This window comes from Periophthalmus magnuspinnatus, chromosome 23 (genome assembly GCF_009829125.3).
Source record: "Periophthalmus magnuspinnatus isolate fPerMag1 chromosome 23, fPerMag1.2.pri, whole genome shotgun sequence".
Lineage (NCBI taxonomy): Eukaryota > Metazoa > Chordata > Actinopteri > Gobiiformes > Gobiidae > Periophthalmus > Periophthalmus magnuspinnatus.
The window spans coordinates 12,787,771-12,806,010 of record NC_047148.1 but is presented as its reverse complement, the minus strand read 5'-3'; the positions used below and the strand labels follow the sequence as shown (position 1 = coordinate 12,806,010).

Here is an 18,240-nt window from a genome sequence, read left to right as displayed (position 1 = left end):
GAGGGAGGGTCTGCAAATGGATAAAATCCATTATTAATGGCATTGAATCTAAGATGGCAGCAGTGGGACATGGGTGTATGTGATCAGTGGGGGGTATGAGTCATACTAATTACTGGCCATCAGTAGAGCTGATGCACAACACTCCAGCAATGAAATGTGATGCTCCACATGTAGAATAGCACTGTCACACATTTGAAACAGAGACAAAGGGTTATTAATGTGGGTTGGAAGTAAAAGTTAAATAAATGATTTTTTATTTTGTGTTGTCATTTACTGTACAAAGTAAAACCTCTCATTGGCTCACCTTCTCTGATTCAGTGATTCATCATTCAATGAACAATGATCTTACACATTGTTCATATGGATGATGACTAATTTTTTACCTTCACCATGATTTTGATCTACACCAAACCACAGTCATTTAGATCATTAGCTTATTTTTTTCTTATGTGTATCCCTTAGATATCTGTGTATTCCCTCAGTCGTCGAGGTCTGATCCATAGCAAAAAAAAATCTGTCAACTGGACAAATCATTGTAGGCGTGAAGACATTTCTCTGCTCATCCAAGCCTTCTTCAGTTCTGGTCAGTGCTGGTGGACACTGCCTCATATCTATCTGAAGTCAGGGGCTATCTACACTAAAACTGTAAAAAGCTATTGTCTCCATTTTCAGCCTTAATGACTCTATTCAACCTTTAATGACCCTGTATTCTTCTCTTTGTTTCTGTTTGTCTTGGGTCTGAGGATGGAATCTGTGAAAGATTGCGTCTCAGGCCCCCATTCCTGTTAAAGGAAGGACTATCTTTCCTAACAAAAATAGTTTCTTTAACTCCACTCTCAAATCATGGGGTTCAGAGGAAATTTTGTCTTTTGCGATCATTAGATACTGATTCAACATCTCTCAATTTGTTATGCAATCTGTGGTTACAAATAGAGAGTAATCATGCAAAAGATGACTGATCACGGTTGCTTCATTGTTTGTAATATAAAAAAAATCTAAGTAATAAAATTAAAGATAAAGATTTTGCATTTCCAGCTATTCCTAGTCTAGACATTAGCTTTAAACAAGTTTATGGCAGAGAATTTAATCAAACAGAACACAATATTATAATAACCCAATACAAAATACTACTTAAAGGTTCACTGTGCAGCTTTTCTGTTGGAGGGTCCACCACCTCCATAGAGATGATATGGCTTTACTTGGAATGTTCCACAGTTTTTACATGAAACGTATCTTGCATTTATTCAGGTTTTTACTGCTGAAAAATATCTCTTATTGTGAACGGGCTTGCCTTTCCACGGGTCTCATACATAACCTGGTGCATTCTCATTTTCCTAATAGCATACTTAGGCTTTGGTATACTACTTTTGAAAAACAACATTAATGACTGATTTTGTTGGCTCTCTGTCCCCGACAGCTTTTGAATATGCTGCACCTGTAAATCACCATTACGGCTCTGACAGAGCACATTGTTATCACATTCCCATTGACTCTCAATAGCACCTTCACAATGGATCCTGGCAGTGAAACAGCTTATCTAATAATAATGAACTAAAGCTACAATGAGGCATTTTGTCTATTAGAAAATGCTTGTGTGCCAGGCATTGAATCAATAACCCAAAACATAAAAGCTGGGCTCAGGGGTGAAATACGGGGTGGGTTGCGTGTGTGTGGACTCGTGGTGCAAGCGGGCACTCTGACATCAGTATTGTGCGTGGGTCGGCTGGACTCGCCTAATGGTACATGCTATTGATTGTGGCTGCTGTAATCTGTCCATTTTGCAGCACGGGGATAGAGCTAGTCTATAGGGTTATCAGCCATCTGCTAGTCCACTCACTGAGAGGATCCACAGTCTATTAACACAATATATCTAAAGAAACATCAGCTCTACAGCTATTCAAGCAATGCTGCCTCGAAAACTTTAAAACATGTACTTTTCACTTCATCTGATGTTCCATTGTTTACTTTTTGGGCATTATGACTGTTTGTTTTGGGATACAATAATATAAACTATTTAATGTGCAATGTGTTTATTAGGCATCTGTTTTATGTCAGATACCCTCCCTCACACACCAATACACGCTTTTCATTGCTTATTATCCACATGCACCATTAGACATTGTTCTCACTGGACAGTCGTCACAGAACTGACACAGTGAGTCATGTGCACACATTTTGAACAATAGCTCTGCCATTGTGTCCTCTCTGTGTTTTCTTTTGTGAATTCTGCTGCAGACGGCATAACTCAATTTAGGCATTACTTTGTAGTAGCAATCATATCTATTATAAATTGTCCCGCTATAAACCAATATTCTCATCTAATGATTTATACCAACACATATCTTTAAAATGCTTTTTTTCAATGGCAAAACAACAAACAAAACACTGAAAACAAATACCCTGCCCAGCTGGTGTGTGTCAATATATATTGATTGGTGTGAAGGCACTTTCCATGGATCAACAACATATTTTATATAACTGTGAAGATGGACAGCCATTCCTCGAACAGTGGTCAGTTTGAGTTCTGTTATTCTTACTATTAAAATGTATTGAATTCTTTCTTTGGCCTAATATGTCTCTGTCTGTCCCGACAGACTCACTGGCACTTTGGCTCTGCTGCTCCCCCCGTCTTCTCCATTCGTCATCTCACATGTTGTCTCTGGTGTGAGGCTGAGTGCTAGGCAGGACGTCCCAGGAGTGACCTTGGGGGTAATGAGCTCTTGATCACGAGTCAGGAAACTGCATTGGACAGCCAACCAAAGTCTCTCCCACACTCAATACAACACACTGACACGGAGGGAGTACACAGGGACCGCACTGCACACACACAAATAGTTTTGGAGAGGCTGAAGCAGAGGGGCACAAGTGCAGATGAAAAGAGCTCACAAAAACTACTTCTCCAAACTCTGATACAACTACCAGACCTCCGTAATAAAGTAAGTGTTTTTCCTCCTCATAATTCACATGGTAGAGATGTGGTGAGGGCACGCTTGGGCGGCCAGGTGAACACAAAAAGGTTTCAAGCCTTAATTGCAGCCGGAGAAACTCAAGTGTGGAGTCTGAGAGCATCTTTGGTGGTTTGAGTACAAGGTTCCTTTGATTATACTTCATATTCATTTATGTTTACAACTTACAATGCCAGTGGAAAAAATATGTTCTAAAGTTCACTGTAAGAAAGTCTGTACTTTCTGGAGTTGAGAAAGTTCATTCACAAGTTTCACTGGTGTTCAAAAGTCTAATTTGCATTAATGCATTTGTCTTAATGTGTTGCTTTTGGTGACTATTACAACAGCAAAAAACACTTTTGTTGACATGCTTCTAATAACTTATTAGTTGCTCTCTCATTTAAAGCAGATTTTGCCGCAGCTGCTGATGGGAGATAATATCCATATGAAAACATAAAAGATTATTAAGCAATGCGTAGACTTGAGCATTTAATGCGTAGAGGCAGTGCAGATGGGAGGTGGCTTGTAGACATACTGCGTAAACAAGTGAAAAATCCTATTCATGAGCAGCCATAGGCTACGGGCTGTGGTCTTGAATTATAAACACAAGCATTTTTCAGTAATTAGACTTCAAACGTCCATATGTTTTGTTTGTTGGTGCTATCAGCTAAATAATACAAGCCTATTTAGTTTGTCAGTGCAGAGAGTGGGTTGAAGGCCAGTGGTTCCCAGGATGTGCTGATTTGGGTCAGGCCTGACTGGAATGACAAACCCCAGGCCACCGTATTGTACCAGCGCTATACCCCAGCAGACCTGCTGCTGCGTTGCCATGGCTCTGTCCCGTCCTGGTATAGCAGCCCACCATGGTCCAAACAGTGGTCCTCTCTGTCTTATGGGCTTATGGGCATTCCTCAGTCAGACAAAGCATCCCGGCTCATTCTAGCTCAAAATGAGGTATCCGCTCCATTTGTCCACAATCAGCACATGGTGTGGTCCTAATGAAAGAGTCTGTGAAGATTAAACAGAGGTGGAGATGAGCTTGAGAAAGCAGCTATGGACAGGACACAATGTGATTAGACTGGAGGGCCGCCAGTGGGGCCAAACTCATGAAAACATCTTTTAAAAGTTGTGGTGCAGGCATTTTCATTATAGGATGGCCACTTGGACCACTTTAAGAGACATTTTACACAATCTGCCCTTTTCTCTTGTTAAACACTTACCCCACAGACTCTACCACGTGATCACCTCTATATGTCACGGCCAAGCACAAAGCTAGTTCATTTCCCAGTGTGTCCTCAGTTCTTTAAGGCGGAGCAGCGCAATAAGGCAGAGAATTGACCTGTTAGGGGTGCAGCTCCAAGGGGGGAGGGATGTGTGCGTGAATAGACCCATTCCTGGTCTGTAGGGCACAGGGAAGCAGCAGAGAAAGAAGGGCTAGGGGGGTGACATCAGTGCAGCCCTCATTGAGTGGCTGGTTTATTCTTGTGGGGTACGCTCTGACCCCTCATATCTGGAGTGAACAGAATCAGTGGAGCTGAGGTCCAGGGGGTTCCATAAGAAAAGAGAAGGAGAAGAATGGGAGGAAAAAGTAGAGAAAGGAATGCCAGGAAATATGCCTTGAAAAAATATTGCACCGTCTTAAATGTCATGACGGCTATAAAAATGTATTTATTGGCATGTTGAAAAGATTTACCAAGACATACTCTTTAGCTCAGCTATTCCCATTGTCTACCATGCCCTGATCCCTTTATTGATCGGAAGATTCCCCTGGGCCAGTAATTATTCACATTCAAATCAAAAGATTGTACAGCAATACTGATTTAAGGTGCAAATGTCATTATATGAGGTTGAAGCTTTGGTGGAAGCACTTCAAAAAAAAAAAAATTAAAAGATGAATGACATCCTCAGATATTTTGAAAATGTTTATTTAAAAAATCCACGACTAACATAAAATACTACCTTGCACCACATTGTAGCCCCAGGGCCAACACAGATTAAGCTTAATCTGTCAGATAAACCATTACAGCATAAAACCATAATTATTCAACAAAGTGACAGACCTATATAAAACCGTTGCTTTTGCTGCATCAGTGTAAACAGATGTGCTCCTCAGGCTACACAGTCAGTCCATGAGAAATGTATGTAGAAATACCAAATGGTAATGCAAATGTGAATATGGCACCACTCCACTGACATTGCAGGAAAGGCAAAAAAAATCCAAAACAATCAAAGTCATGCTCAGATAGTCAAGCCCCCAACCAGAGCATGTTCCCTGGTCCTCCACGAATCACATATGCTCTAATATGCAGGGTTTAGGTTTGTGCTAATATGACAGGTTTTCATGTTTAATTATTACTTGGTTTGATGGGACAATACCTGTAGTGTGTGTGTGTGTGTGTGTGTGTGGGGGGTGTGTGTGTGGGGGTGTGTGTGTGTGTGTATATATATATATATATATATATACACACACACACACACACCCCCCCCCCACACACACACACACACACACATATATATATATATATATATATATATATATATATATATATATATATATATATATATAATGTTATTAACTATGTTTTAGAGAAATTAATAGTCCTGTTACCTGTAACCTTTTATATGCAGTGCACTTTAATTAGTTTTTGATCGCACTGTATCTCTCTACTTCTGGTTTCTTAACTCTCCAAAGGTGTTTGCTTTTTTTTTTTTTTTCTTGCTCAAATATTCTGTGTGTGAAAAAGTATCCTCTCTGATCATCTGACTGACGGCCTGATGTGATGTTTCATATAGTGGCTCAGTTAATGATATCCTAAGGCTTTGCGGTTGAAAATCAGTGCACTCATTAGTGTCCCCTTCAGTCACACAGCCACCCACCCACACACCCACAGACACACACGCACACAGGCACGCAGCTATGTGTCCTCGTAAGGGAGGTCACTAAAGAGAGAGGGCAAAGGGCATCAGATACTATGTTGTACAATCCATGAACTGCCAGATATGGAAATGCTTATAGACTCAGTAACTAGCAACAACATTCAGTTTAAATTATATTGTGAACTACTGTAAGTAGGCAGGTTGTTTACATCTTTTGAGCCAACAGTGTATTTTCTTTGTGTAGTAATATATAACTAATATATGTTTTAATGCATATATGCTATGTACATTAAAAAGTAGACATTTTGCATATGCTCAAAATAAAAAAGCATTCAATCAAAAATAATCAAAATCAGTCAATCAGGTGAACACGTAGTGAAATGAATGCTATTTTTAAAATGTTTTCTTATGGCCAGCAAGAATTACCCTCCTCCCCTGATGCATACACAGTAAGTGTGTGTGTGTGTGTGTGTATATATATATATATATATATATATATATATATATATATATATATATATATATATATATATATATATATATATATATATATATATATATATATATATATATATATATATATATATATATATATGCTTAAAGTTGCATTATGTAACTTTTCTAATGGAGGTTTTGTCACCTGCTTGTTTGCATGATGTTATTGCTTTTCCTGGAATGTTCCAGAGTATGGCATTGCACTTGACTATTTAGCATTTATGTCATTTGGTTTTATTGTGATTGCTCACAAATAGGCTGTGTTGCCACCACCACAAATTTTCCAAATAATCGGTTGGTGGCGTCACCAGCTTGTTACCACTGAGATCGATCTGTTTAAAGCCATGCTGTGGAACATTCCCGGTAAAGCAATTGCATCTCCATGGAAAGAGGCTAATTTCACGTTGGACCTTTACAATGACAAATCCTCCTCTAAATTTCACATTGTCTTTGAAGATTGACAGATCCTTTTTTTTATATCATTATAATTGTTTTCATTTATCTTGATATATATCTCCATATTTTCTAAATGCTGTCTGCTGAGCTAGACCCAACATCTCCCACACACATAACCCTCAGAGCTGGATTTGTAAACATAATAGGTCTTAATGTGCTGCTGATTTGTTACTACACTAGCAGCTGTTAACAGGAGATTTGTACCAAGATACTGTCGACATGTTGTGCAAATAGCATAGAGGGAATGAGGATCCTTTGGGTGCTCCCTGCCAATAGGAGTGTGTGTACAGTCTTTGGAGTGAGAGGCGCAGGGGAGAGGCTACTGTTTGTATTTCTCTAATGAACTGATGATGTTGTCTTGCTCACACAACATGTCATCTGAGCAACAGCCAGGCGGAGCCATGCTGAGTGAGAATGCATCCTGCTAATGATTAAAGGAAGAAAAGTGGGTTACATTTCTGAGTAAAGAAGTCTGTACTCGTGGATGTGACAAAATGCTAGAAGGCTGGAGCCTGTCTAGAGGTAGTTTGGTAAAATAATAAAGCTATCTTTGCTCAGTGAAGCCTTTGTAAATTCATTTTGTAAATTAAGTTGTGCCCCATAAACCGCTAACATGGACTGGACTTGGACTAATTGCTTGTTGTCTCTTGTTGCTGTTGGTTCTAGATCTAATTGTGTGTACTGAAAAGGCCAATTGGGAAAAGATGTGGAATATTGTAATTGCTGGCCAGTTGAGGACACTTTAAGTGTAGTGCCACATATAGGACTCCCTTTGTACCTTACACACTTTTATTTAACTGGATACTTTAAATGAGGAACTTTCCATTTACAGACCATATTAAAATACACTATTATAATGAACACAGCCCTAGAGTTTTATTATTATTAAGTGGTCTCAGTTGCACTTCTGTTTTGAGGTGTGGCCTCAGACCCGGCTTGTTAGCACTTGGTGCAGTTTGGTGTATCGTGCTGTATTTTTCTTTCCTCCATTAAGGTGAAGAACTAGTATTGGGGGCTCACACTGGGAAACTGTGTGTTACTCAGACAACACAGTCTCATGTACAGATAAATACAGAGCAAAGTGGAAGGGCATCCGGGTATATAGCCATTTCCATAGCCTGTACATACACAGACATATTACCGCACATCAAATAAATACTACGCAAACAAGAATGGAAGTTTCCCCTGATAACTGAGCGTAATGTTTCTCAGAGTTTGAATAACAGACTGTAGCCAGTGTGCTCTTAGCAGTCTATCTAATATTTTATTGGTGCATGCAGAGAACTTTGCGAATACATTGGCCAGTGCTACTATACTATATATTTTACTACTTATATTATAATTGTTAAGTGTTTTTAGTCATTGCAAACCAGTTTCCTTTGCAGGGCAATCTATTATCTACTACTATTACCAGTGGATCACATTTGGTATGAAGAGTGGGCAAGGCAAAGAGAAAAGCTTGTTATTTGCATAGTGACCTCTCTCCCCATTAGCTTACTCCCCTGTGATATGGTTGGTGATGCTGAATGGAAAGTTACATTGATTGCGGCCATTGCTGTGGGACATGTCTCTTTTTCTGTCCCAGCACTAATAGGATTGCTAATGGTGCTGTTAACAAATTAAGATAAACTTGCATGGTGGGAATGGTTTGCGCAGGTTACTGTAAGGCCCCGGTGTTTTCAGAGTGTTCCACTCACATTAAAAGAGTACATTTGTTTATCTGATGCAGAACATTTAGCCACAGTTAGCCGGAGCTTTTTCACTTGTTATTTATGAGGACAAACGCTGGGTACTGCTTGCTGTGAAGGGCAGATTTTAATGCTTAATACTCAAATTATTTTACACAGTTCACGCAGACTCCTAATGCCAAAGGGGGCGGCGGCTAATCCTTGGATAAATCACAGCAGGTTTTAATCTGACCCACAGTTTTTGCAGCTCGAGGATGTCTTAATGTTTTTCCCTCGAGGTGTGACAAAAAATCTAATGTAAAAAAGTGATTGGTGGTGACAGGATTAGATAGGCTGATTGCTTTGTGCCCACATACCAGAATGGGTGTTTCTCGTGTCCTCTGTCAGGCTCGTAGACTGCCAATCACCGTTTTTTCTTTATAAAACCTTTATATTTATTATGTAAAGATAAATATAACCCAAAATAACCTCCCGCATGCATCTTTTGTTGATGTTGATTATTTAATAATATCTTCAAAATGATAATTTGATAAAATGTTTTGGTGTCTATAGTTTTGGTGTCTTCTGATTTCAAACAACAGTAACTTGGGCTTATCTGCCATGCCATTAAACCCATGTGTTTTTGTAAGATTATTCCATTTCTTTTATATAAGTAAAAACATGACTTTGATTGGCATAGTTGTGATTGTGATAATAAGAAAAAAAGCATAAATAAGTAATTTTATTCAACAGATTTCCTTTTTATTAAACATGTGCATGCAATTTCTGAGTAAACATTGACAGAGTATTAGGTAATTATTTTAACAAAGGATAGAAATCTGTCATTTTATCCACTCAGTGGCAGAGGTGCAATTGATTAAAATGAGTGCGAGTGAAAAGAGACGAGCCAGGATGATTAGTCAAATACATTAGTATTCCACATAGAGCGTGTGCAGAGACAGCCGGTCTGTCCAAACAAACAAGTGCAGAGGGGGAAGTGGGCGAGCCAGTGTCTGCTCACTGTGAGATCACATTCCTGTGTCCATAAACACCAGGTCAGAGCTGTGGCTCGGCCTTTGTCTCAGCTGGAGCGCTTGGAGCACACAGAGGTTAGGAGGGCTGGTGCAGCAGCAGTGCACAGGCTGTTCCCGACAAGAGGACTGCACAGCATAGGGCCACTTCCACAGAGAACAAGATCAATGTAAATTTATACAGCTACATCCGGCAAGTGGTTTGTACCTACATATTTGTAATAGAATATAAAACAGAGCAGACTATGAAGATTCAAGGGTTATGGCAAAATCTCTAGCAGTAACAACACAGTTGAAAGTTGACAAAGTGCTCTCTTGGATGACTTTATTGTTTTACGCTTCAAGAATTTTAGATGAAGAAACCTATTTGCAATGACTACTTCATCATTCCTGTATATGTAGGGAGTGAACTCTCCACCTACTGAGCTACTGCTGCCGCACTGTCCTTTTCCTCCATGTAACCAGCAAACTGTGGGTCACATGCAGTCATTTACATAATTGCATATTGAGTTGACTATTGATCTGTTTGTAATGTCAGATACCCCGTTAATACAAATCTCTCCATTTATTCTGCTTTATCAGAGCGTAGCTGGACACTCAGTGTGTGACTAAAACAAACCACAACTTCTACCCAAGTTTTACTGGGGGGTGGGGACAACTTGGTAACATGAGTGTTTTGGATAAGCTGACATCAAGTCTTGCACTATTCTGGCACAATTGTCTGCTTCTATCTTCACCACACTGCTTAAATTTAACACATTACACTAAAACATTGCGTCAGTTTTCCACCATCCATGTTGTTTTTCACATGAAGACCTTGGTGTCTCCTCTCATGGCTCTAATGCTCTGTGGCAAGTTGAAAGGCCAAGTTTGCTGCCCGGGGTTACAGCCTCCGCCCCCTGCACTACCCGTGACCCCGCCATCCACCCGCCCCACAGCAGAGCACCCCTCGAGCTATCAGGACCTGGCATTTAGACAGTAGCGCTTCCCAGTCTCTTCTGACCATATAGACTGGTTTATGAAATGTGTGTCAGCGTTTATGGTTAAATAAGGCCTGTAATCTAACAAAGACATCATGTGCTTTGCGATGCCTATTCTGGTGGGGTGTAAATTTAAGTATAGATTAAAATTTGGATGACTGTAGAGCAACAGTGCTACCCAAAGAGGTGGCTTCAGGACAACTGTGATACACATTTACAAAAATACATGCTTGGTAATGTGCTGTTAGTAATTAAAAGCATTAAATAGGCTTTCGTACTTACATTAATAATGCTTTCCCAGTATGGCAGAAAGAATGCTAATCAACATAACTAACGCAATTTCTAAAATGCAAAAACAAATAAATAAACCATGCTGCACACCCCACACTTGCAAGTACCCGTCCAAATAACCCACTCAGCTCTCTAGGCCATGCTTGGATCAAGGTTAAAGATTAAGTTGCACCCCCGACATACCAAAATAATATAATGGTGCAGTATGTTTAGCCAGTATAGTGTGGACAGGTGTAAATCTGTTCTATCGCTACGCAAGCTTTGTCTGCTTTTAGGCTTATGCTGAGGTGTGATTCTTTCTTAGTGTTAGTCATCTGTGGCGTTACGTGTCCAAGGGTAATTTGAGGCTTTATTAAGTTTGTTTGAAGAGTTTGATGGTCTGCCAGAACAGCTCCAAAACAGGTGTTCATTTAACCTTCAAACAAAGTTGCTGAGTCCCGTGTTTTTTTTAATAATTTGCAGAAAATGTGAAGCCTGGATGCGTCTGTATGTAGAAGAAGTAATTTACAGCATGTCTGAGGCTAGTGTTAGATAAAGAGAATGAATTGTGTGTGTAGTGTACTATGTGGAAATGCCCTCAAACACAGAGCAATAAAAGAGAAAGATTTGCTTCGACCTAAAGCCGTGTCCTTGACAGTTCAGGAGTGTCCAATCTTCCACTGTCGGCCAATCTCGGTAAATAATTGCGACGCGGTTCTGAGGCAGCTGAGTCTAAGTGTGGGAATACATATAGTGCATCTGGTCTTTTCACAAGCAATGTTTGAGTCATTGAGGGCTGAGCCTGCCAGAGTGCTGCTGAGTGACAGTATCATTCCAGGCTACAGAAAGCCAGTTAAAAATAGCATCTTTTGTTTGGTATTTTCTACCAAAACTAAACAGGTTATAGTGAAAAAAGGGAAGGACAATGATTTATTTAATGCCTGAAAAATTGCTACAACCATATCTTATTTTTACTGTGCCCTTGAGCAAGACTCTTCATCACCCTTGAAAGAAGGTTGTGTCAGATTGTGTATGACTTCTGCTATAAAAACTCAGAGGAGGACTTAGGGACATGATCTGCTGTGGTTACTCAGAGGAAAAAAACTAAAAACAGCACCACAGGTGACTTCATAATGTTTGAATGTTTTCTGTGCTTAAGTTATTCAGTTAGAAATAACTAATTAGCTTGCTATAGCACATCATTTACAGATGAATAGCTGAGTCAGAAGTAAAAAGCCAAACAAAGTTTGCCATCAGCACTTCCACCCCATCCAGTTTAATTAAACAAAACTACCAGTCGTCAAATCTTATGTCTGCGATGGCATACTTTTCAGTGAGTGTGCATGTTGGCTTTTTACTGTATCTTTCCAATGAATCAAGTCATATTTTGACATTTGAGTGAGTGAAGCTTTACATTGAAGGGTTTTTCAAGTGAGTGAATTTTATTTGGAGTGACTGTGGGCCAAGCGTCTTTAACAGTCCTGACAAGCCTTTGTTCTTTGACTGTTTTTATGTGTGATCCTCAGTTGCCCACTGGGGAAGCTGCTGCCCGCGCGCCTCCACAAACCTTTCTGTTTGATCAGCTTCAAACATATTTGAGCAATTTAGGCAAAGATGAGGCAGGTGATTCAAAGCCTGTCACTGGAACCGTTTGGGCAGATGAAAACACATTTAGTTTTTGCAGCTAAAAAAAAGAGCGATTTCTTTTTGTTGCACTGTCGCTTTCCCCAGAACTATTTTTTACAATAGATGGTATTTTTAGCTAAGCCCCTAATATGGGTGACACCTTTCATCTAGAGAGAAAACATTTAAAGCCGTTCTGTCTGCCCTAAAACCAAATCTATTTTTGCCTTTTCCCTGAGTAATTCCATCTTGCCCCCAGTAGACACAGTGTGCTGATGAGGTCATAAAAACCCTCATATATCTTAGCTTGGGACTGGCACAAAGTGACAGTCTTGGCACCCCACTTGATGCATTTCTGTTTTAACCATTTTAAAATAAGTTATTTATTGGCTCATTCTCAAAGTTGTAGTTGTGTCTTGCAAAAAAAACAACAAAAAAAACATTGTTATACATAGTTATAGTATAGATTTTTGAGCTAAAGACGGTTTTTGCATTGAAGCCCTGTACTGTGGGCTGCCAGTGGGACCTGCACAGTCTGCAAAGGAATTGTACCCACCACCATGGATTTGTTCTATCTCCTGTTCACTTCAATGCCTGTTTCAATCATAGACGTTTATAGTGGTGAGAATTTTTGCTCTTTCATGGGAGCTGGATCATCGGGATCTGGTCATTAATCTCGTAAATCTGCTCCAAACATAACGTAGACCACATTTACCCTTTGAAATAATATGTCATCTAAATAAACCTTTGACTTTCAATTTAAAAACATGCAAATACATTTTAAAGTGCAAAAGCCTGTCAAGTCATGTTGCCTAATCTGCTTTCCTGTTGTTTCTAAAGTTTGTTCACCGCAAATTTTTGTAAAAAAAAAAAAAAAAAAACATAAAAAGGAAGCAGTCTGTTTTCAAAAATAAGATCCAATTCAAACCTTTCATGTTACAATGCCATTGATCATGAACATCCCATCTCTAGTTTGATAGCATTTTTAAATCACTGCTGTGCCCCATGCTACTTGCCACTTTAGCTAGGGGACAGATTTTGGTGACACCTTTCATTCCAAGAGAGAAAAAACACATTTAACCAGTCTGTCTGTTGGCCCTAAATCCACATCTATTTCCCCTTTTCCTCCAGCAATAACATCTCTTGCCCAGTAGAGGCCAGTGTGCTGCTTGATGAGGCCATTCACTCAATATGACAGCTCTGCACTGGGAAAAAATAGCTTTTAAACACCATAATTTGAAGGTCACTGCGAAAAGAGGGAACCGGGGATATGATTCTGTCCATTGGAGCCAGAGAATGTGCAGGAAATCAATACGACATTGAGTCACATGAAACAAAGACACACGTGTTGTTTGGCAATGAGCTAAAGTATGCATTAAGACCATTGTCCGAGGTGCAAAGGGCGGTTCGATAGTGATGTGAGAGAGGAGTCGTGTCATTAAAAGCAGCACAGTGACATATACAAGAGGTCAGACTGTAATGGGGAGATTAGGAGAGCCTTCTACTGACTCTTAAATTCAAATAAACTGTGTATTTCTTAGTGTAGAAGGTAGAAAGTCCAATCATCGCTTCTCTACAAAGCCATATTTCAGAGACCCACCTGCGGCTGTATAGAAATAAAGTTAATGATCAAAGGGAAGGTCCAACAAATATAATCTCAGATAAACTCGGTTATTTCCTGCATATACACCCGTCTATATAAGCCTAGAGCATTCACCACTCATTTATGTGCGCCGGCTGCAGAAGGCTTCAAGCGCTCTATTATAGGTGAGCCTAGACCTGAGCATTTGTCCATTACCTCTGATAAAAGGCATCAATAAGCTTCAATATATATTCATTTACTACAATAATATACAAAATACTTTAACAGGCTTTTCTTATTTGTATGCCTGCCACCAGAACGCAGTGGTCGCAGTGACATCGCTGTCTGCTGAACACGGCTTGAGCTCAAACTTAGATATTTGAGCTGAAAACAAGATAGACTTTTCTAATCCAGTTGTAACTTTGTATCATTCTCTCTCTGAAAATTGTGTGCAGGATAGTTTCAGTATTTTAAAAGTATGTTTTCTTTGTTGGACCGTGCTCTGCAGAAAACTTTTTTGGTCCGAGTCCAAATAGGCATGGGACGATACTGAAGTTTGGTGTATTATTGATTATTTACGATTATATCACTATAATTATTGAAGTTGCTGATAGTTTAAAAATGTTATGGATATGAGTCATTATCATTTCAAAACTATCAAGAGGCTCCGTGTTGATTTAGCACGTTTAAAACAACTTCAGCTGACCAAAGTGCTTCACATAAAAGTCAGCGTCACATAAAAGTCAATAAAAAGCAAACATAAGACGATACAAAGGAAAAGAGCAATAAAACACCAGGATATCCTAGTGCTAGTGTTAAATGCCAGGGAGAAGAGGTGGGTTTTCAGTCTGGTCTTAAACTACGTTAAAGACTAAGAGGGTTTGAAGTGTTGTAGTTTGCTAGTTTGCTATAACTGTTATCCAGACATTGTTTTTTTCTGGACATTCTGATGAAATAACAATAACGATTATCTTTGTTGGCGATTTTCATGATTGTATAACGTCCCACGAATGATTTATTTTTATCACGATAAACACTGTTATTGTATTGTCCCATCCCTAAATCCAAAATGATAAATGCACACCAAATACTTCCACTTATACATAACCTTGTTGTTGTGGTTGCACTACCTGTTTTAACTTTGTCTCCTGGTAAAAACAAACATATGACAAATACAACTGGAGAAGATTCCCTCGCCTTTACCTAGCCTCTGTTTGTTCTTCAGACTGTTGTAGACCAAGTGTCCGAAGTGTTTAAGCAGAATAACTGAAAGGAAGAACGAATCCCCATCCGAAGACAGACACAGAACAGTGTTGTGCAAGCTGCTGCAAAAACCTTGTCTCTCCACGCTCTGTCCACTCTGGAGCAGCACTCAGTGAATATTAATCCACCCCCTACTCTTTTCCTTATACTTTTAACATTGTAAACACTTCAGAGATGATTTGACTGTCTTTACAGATGGGAGGAAGCTACAACAGCGCAGGAGGAGGTTTTGACGACTCAGCGATTGAACCTACAACTTACTATTATTGTAATTTTAAAATCAATATTTATTTTAGACTTCACAGAGTGTGGTTCATCTCAAGAGCTGGCACTGAGAGCAGGATTGTTCTTGTGCGATGTGAGGTGAGCTTGTGTTTACCTTTGTGAAGCTGCTGTAATCCATAGTTTTGTTCCATTGGCCCGAGGAAGAAGCTCAATATGCTCCAATAAAACAAAGCAAATTCACTGTATTTGCTTTTTGACATGAGACAATAGCACTTCATTATCTTCTCTACACTTTTTTTGGAGAGAGAGAGAGATTCTGCGATCACAGTAGTTTCTCAGATAGAGATTTTACACTGAAATAAGAATCCTGCACTGTTACAGTTTTAACAAAGATATTACAATGACAGCTGAACTTGCATTGCCAGTGCATAATCCTGTATATAGAGGACACACACAAGTTTTACTCATTCTCAGTGTACGGGACATAGGCTGAGCAGTTTCCCCATGAGGAGCAATACAATATTCTGTCTATACAAAAGTCTATCTGGACAGGCCATGCTTCATGTGAAAGCTCCGAACCTCCAGAATTCACTCACTAAGCAGTAGAGGCTGCACTTGCACTGATTCATGATTTAGAAAGAGTTCTTTTAGGATTTTAGCATTGAAACTGGCAACCCAAATTAGAAACTGTTGAGGCTCATTATGCTTTTTGATTGGATAATTGTCTTGAGAACCGAAACACCACCAAATCACCAATCAGAGCAACTTGGCTTGCTTTTCCTGGAATGGTTCTCAATATAGCATGAACTAGATCTTATTACAAATGTTTTTTATTGCTAAAATACCTTGAAAACATGCATTGTTATTCTGGGTTTTTCTCTAACAGATCTGTAAATTGGCCTGCTGCGGTCTCCATGGAGATAGATATGTTAGATGCCATACTGTGGAACATCTCCATGCACACAAACTAGAAAAAGTTACGTACTGCAACATCCTTGTAGCATTTATTTTATGACACATGTGGGACATTTTATTTATCTGGACTGTCAGCTTTTATACTTCTGACTTGTGCTGCAAACGTGGTATATGTATGTATATGTTTCACTTATTTTTGCACTTCTCAAGAGCTAGTTTTTACTATTAGTTATTATTACATGATTCCTATGTATGTATGTGTGTATGTATTTATTTATTTATATTACGCATTGGCTAAAAATAACTAGTCGTGACGTACCTCGTGCCAACCTCCTCAGGGTACAGCCGAATATCTAAAATCCACAGCTCTCAGGTCTTATACATTTCAACTGGCTGACATCGACAGTCTCTTGTGTGAGGAGCGCTGGTGGCGAACTTAAATTGACACATTTTCAAACCATGTGGGTGTCTAGAACAGAGTATATTTTGACCTCTCTTTCATATCTGCATTTATGGCATTTTCATACATTTTAATTATTCAGTGTTTTTTTTTTTTCCCATAAAAATGTACAAATTGTGTGGGCATCCTCAGAGTGCACTGGCTCATGATTCCTTTGTGGCTACATATGTCAATGCCACACATTTTCAGTATCATCTAATTGAATTCGTTTCAGATCAAGAGAGCTTAGAAGCACTGATGCCTTAACGGGAAAATGGAATATTGTAAAATCTATCTGGTGTACAATGCATAGGGAAAGCCTTTGGGATTACTGGTAACTAGGTCCGACTGTGTACCAGTTAGTTGTAGTTGAGTATAATCCCTGAACTCTATGGGGAAATGTAGGCAGTTAATCTAAGAATCAATGTATAAGTCCTGAGGAGGAGTGTAACTGCTGTCTGCTGTTACTACGTGAGATACAAGGCTCAACTGACTATGTGATGGTCCATAGGTTTAACCTGTTTTCATTACTGTTATCAATCGAGTCCGGTAGCCCATGTGCTCTAAGGCTGTTTATTGCCTCTCATCCACCAGAGGGCTTCAGAATCAAATCACCTCCTTTGACCACAATTGCCCCTTAATATCTCAAAATAAACTGAAGGCCTGTACAGTAGGAGTCTACAAAAAGAACGTGTGAACTGGATCAGTCTTTTCTTCTCTCTCAGTTCATGAGGAAACAGTACTTGTATTTGTTATGTATAAATAATAACATGCTGCATAATGATAATATTTGAACTAATGCATGCTATGGTCTAAATTGTGGTAGAACTAAAATCAATAGAATAAATGTAAAAAAACCAAGTAGTAAATAAAGAATGCTTATTTAACATTTATATTTATGTATAAACTAGTTTTGACTAGATATCACATCGCACATGTTGCAACTGCTGTCAAAATAAACCCCTCAAATAAAAAATGTAGAATAGAATTCAAAGAGTTGCACGTTAATTTATATTCTAAAAAACTTTGATCAAAGGATTTGAGGCAGCTATAGACCTCACACAGTGTGAGCTGGTGTGGACAGCTGTGTGGACTTCAGAAGAAAGCTGTGTACGGCTCCTCAAAGAGCACTCCCCTGCACATTCATAGTTAAAGTTTTATTGATTCTGTGAATCGTGATCGCAGTCAAACGTCTGTTCTCTCCTCCTGATGCACAGTTCGACCTGAGAGACTTCTCCTTTGGCTGTTTTTACCTCCACACACAGACACAAGTTCAATGTCAACTTCTCAACCATGTGTTTTCCAACTCATTTTTCATTGTTTTCCACAGGCCTTAACTTGAACCCTTCAGACACTGACAGTTGGGCTTGATAACATGACAAATCATATTTCATGAACGCTAAAGATTTTTCTTATATGTCTCTGAAATTCACTAACAGCATTGTCAGAGTTGTCACATACTTCCCAATGTA

General features: G+C 39.2%; 1 protein-coding gene across 1 annotated transcript in view; it reads left to right on the top strand.

The window, feature by feature from the left end:
• Nucleotides 1–2,773: 2,773 nt before the first annotated feature.
• The window catches only part of ptn (pleiotrophin), a 34,670-nt gene continuing 19,203 nt past the window's right edge, over nucleotides 2,774–18,240 (top strand). The window contains exon 1 of the mRNA XM_055231853.1: nucleotides 2,774–2,936. The gene's annotated coding sequence lies outside the window, so the exon portion shown is untranslated. The remainder of the gene's footprint in view (nucleotides 2,937–18,240) is intronic.